Source organism: Euprymna scolopes, chromosome 9 (assembly GCF_053919585.1).
Source record: "Euprymna scolopes isolate OS-2025 chromosome 9, ASM5391958v1, whole genome shotgun sequence".
NCBI lineage: Eukaryota > Metazoa > Mollusca > Cephalopoda > Sepiida > Sepiolidae > Euprymna > Euprymna scolopes.
The window spans coordinates 35,527,587-35,531,735 of NC_136490.1; positions in this window are offsets into that span (position 1 = coordinate 35,527,587).

Below are 4,149 nucleotides of genomic sequence, written 5' to 3' on the forward strand. Positions count from 1 at the left end.
ACATACATATCAAGTTTTTGAGTAATATGAAAAAGAGTTCCAAAAAGGCATATTTTTTCAGCCCTAAAAGTCCCAGAGGGATACGAACCAAAATTCTACCAGGGTCACCCATACTGAATTTAGATTAAGAACAAGGCCTCCACATTTTGGCCAAGTTTCAGGAAAATCTAATGGATTGATCGAACGCTATGGGGCAAAAAAATGTCATTTTTCGTTATTTTGGGACATTTTTAGCCCCTTTTGAACCCCTGGGGACGCTGAATCTCAATGTAAATGGATAACGGTGCAGTTTTACGCCTTAACACATATATTTGAGTTGATCACCGTGAAAAAATACTCTATAGTTAGACATATCAAGTTTTTGTTGAGAAATATGAAAAAAGAGCCACAAAAAGAGTCGTTTTTAGCACTGAAAGTCCTCGGGAACGCGAAGCAAAATTTTGCCAGAGTTACCCATACTGAATTTATATTAAGAACAATAGGCTCCACATTTTGGCCAAGTTTCATAAATATCTAATGGATGAATCAAAGGTTATGGGGCAAAAGTCTCATTTTTATCTAGTTTAAGGCATTTTTGACCTCTTTTGAGTCCCTGGAGACATAACGGGAATTTTCGAAAAAAAAAAAAAAAAGAAAAAGTTTTTTTTACTGTGTACATCTATTTAATGAAATACAATTTGTGACAAAATGTCAGGGAAAACTAATGAACGATTATCTGGCAATCGTCCGGACTAACAGACGCACGGACACATGGAAGCACGGACGCATGGACACCACTGAAAACATAGGTCCCCCTCCGATAAATCGGGGGGACCAAAAAGAACATCAGTGTTTGGTGCGTTTAAATCATGGAGCTAATATCTTCAGACAGTCTGGTCTGTTAGCACTAGAGAAATTTAAGTGTAATGTGAACAAACCTTGTTGCTACTCTCCCCATCTAGTTTTCAGATTACGAATATAACCCTGATCCTAACAGCCCCTTACGTTTTGGTAGCAATTTGTTTGCGAACGAACAAAAATAAAAACAAAAGTTAAAAATCCCCCCCAAAGAAAAATAACAAACGAATAAACGAAAACTAGCATAGCGATACCATCTTTTAGTTACAGTCTATCTTGTCTCATAGGGTCCTTTTTATAATCAGCAGCCCTTGGAGAGAGTAAGATTTGACACTTGTAAGAAAATTCCATTACGATATTCGAACATTAGCCATCTGTAAGCTTAATGAAAGAGTATATGTATGATACACTTGTAAAGATAAAAAATCGTTCAGATTCTGATTCTTAGGTTATCATCTATGTATTAATATGATAGTGTGTGTGTTCTTTTGTGTGTCACGCTTACATCCGGGTCGTTTACTTATGTGCTTCCGTTTCTTGTCATAAATAATTTTACTAAGAATTCTTCATAAGTTTTCGTTTCGGTTATAGCTGATGGCACTTAAATCATCTTTTTTTTTATAAATGCTTTTATCAAGAATTCTTCATAAGGTTTGTTTTCGATTATGGCTGATGGAACTCAAGTTTATATATATATATATATATATATATATATATATATATATATATATATATATTATATATATATATATATTAAATCACAACTTTATAATATATAAAAATCGATAGAACATTAATTCCATAATAATATATACGAAATCTGAAAAAATTAAAATATCATATTTAAGCGTATTTTACGATGGGCTTTGCCGTGTGTTCGTGCTAGCTTAGATAAATACGTTTGCAGTTTGAACAAAAAAAGCTACAATAATATCAGAGCGTTTCCACTTACACTGAACATCTACAGAATACCAACATCAATATATCACATATGAATAGGTCCTCCTGTGGAATTTCTACAGGTCCCGCTAGTAAGAATGATCCATATATTAATTATATTATTCTAAGCATTATCGATATATTAATTATATAGAAATACTATTGCTATATATGCCACATTTTTCTGTGGTTGCTCCTAGAGTAGGATTCTCCAAACTACGGCCTTTGGACCAGATCCGGCCCGCCAAAGTCTTTAATCCAGTCCACAGAAGTTTTATGAAAAACGTAAATTTTTTCAGGAAAAAAAAAATGGAAATGTGTGAGAATAGTGTGGTGATTTTTCTATTTGTTCAGAAAACGATTAAAAAGAATGAGGTTTTGGAGAAGTTAACATTTTCTTTTAAAGTAATAAGCAAAATAGTATAAAAACACGTACAAGTCATTTTTTTTTTAAATTTTGATCAACGTGGCTCTCAGCAATACGGTCCCCTGTTCGAAAACTTCAGAGACCCCTAAGCCTAGAGCAGTGTTTCCCATGTTTTTTTTCAATCGTCGTGGAACCTGATAACAGTCATGTTTCATGGAAATATCATATGGAAATGTTTTACAATTTTATTTCTCCATTTCTCCATAATGTAAGCAACGTTTTATTAATTAAAAGTACTTTCGTAAATTTATTGGCAATTTTGAACCCCCCCCCCAAAAAAAAAACAAAAAACAAAAAAAAAAAAACAAAAAAAAAACCAAAAAAAAACCAACAAGATACTTCTCCGACAAGTACGGGTGGCTCACTTAAAAATAGAAAATGTCGTAGAGAGGAAGAACATTCTTTTATTATTCAAATTATCTGTAGTGTTACAAAAGATGCTAGAAGTGCTCACCGTTGACATCTATGCACTTCTGGGCACGTTTAACAACATCTGCAAATATTCTGTAGATATTCTCTGGTGATTCTCCTGATAGCATTGGTAATGTTCTTTTTTAGTTGGTCTAGATTGTGAGGATTATTTGCATAAATTTTTTGTTTTAAAGTCCCACAAAGATTAAAAAAAATCGCATGATAAGTCCGGGGAACGTGGTGGCCATAACCCTTTGCTTATTGTTCTCTTTTCCATAAACATGTTATAAACTCGTGTCAGTGATCTGCGAGACGTATGGCATGTAGCGCTATCTTGTTGGAAAAAGAATTGCATTTTGTCTTGTGGTGTCAGTTGGTTATTAAGAGAAAGATTAGAGAGATTGGGCTACTTTTAAGCGGGCCACCCTGTACTTCAAACACAAAACTAAATCATTGTTGCAATTCATTCGGAATTCCGCATATATAAAAGAAAATTGTGGGTTAAAAAAGAAACGTTAAAAATGTATTTTCGCGCGTACAAAGACATAATTTCTACTCATTTATCTTGAAGAAGCTATTGGCAAACTCTTAAGGAACGCTAGACAGTGTAGGATTGAAACGTTATGGCGCTGAAAACTTTTTTGACGGAAAAAAACGTAATCAATTTCAAAGTAAATAGGACAAACAGATAATGTTCAAATTGACAGCTTGTTCTTCGTTTGAGTTCTTAGCTAACTCGATGGAAGAGGAAAAAACTACTTATTTTAAGACACCGTTTTCTTACGTCTTCTTCGACTCGCTCCCAGTTGGTTATCACAAGAGAATATTCTTTTCAATATTTCGACTCTTGAGTATATATCAGTGAATATCTTATGCTTTTATATAGGGTGAGGTGGCTCCTGATTGATTAACTGTGTCTAATTGTGTCGTATATATACTTGAGAGTCAAAACAATGATAATAATATTCTCTTGTCACATCCCTGGTTATCACTAGGACAACAGCATATTCTTTTCATTGTTTTGACTCTCGAGTGTATATCCGTTGATATCCGATATGCTTTTATATAGAGTGACGTGGTTCTCTGTTGATTAACTGTGTCGGATATATACTCGAGAGTTAAAACAAAAGAATATGCTGTTATCACAGCCCTAGTTATCACAATCTTTTTCAGCTTCTTCGATGATGTCACGCTTCGTGTGATTCAAACTCTTCTTACTAGTCTTATCTGTTCACATGTTTCTGTCACCTGACATTCTCAACTTTGCAAGACAATTCTTTGCCCTGGCTACCCTTGAATGTTACTAAGAATGTTTAAACGAAAAACAATGACTTTTTCATCAGTTGAAATGCCTATCCTTCAATATACAACAACGTTTTCACCCTAAACACTCATAATTGGGTTTAATAAAGAAGATACCATAGACATGAGGTATCCAACTTCTAGTAGTAAAGGTTAATGTGTTTAATAGAATAGAAATGACCAGAGTTCTTAATTACGTATGTTTAATATTTGATTTTAAAACTCTTATCTAT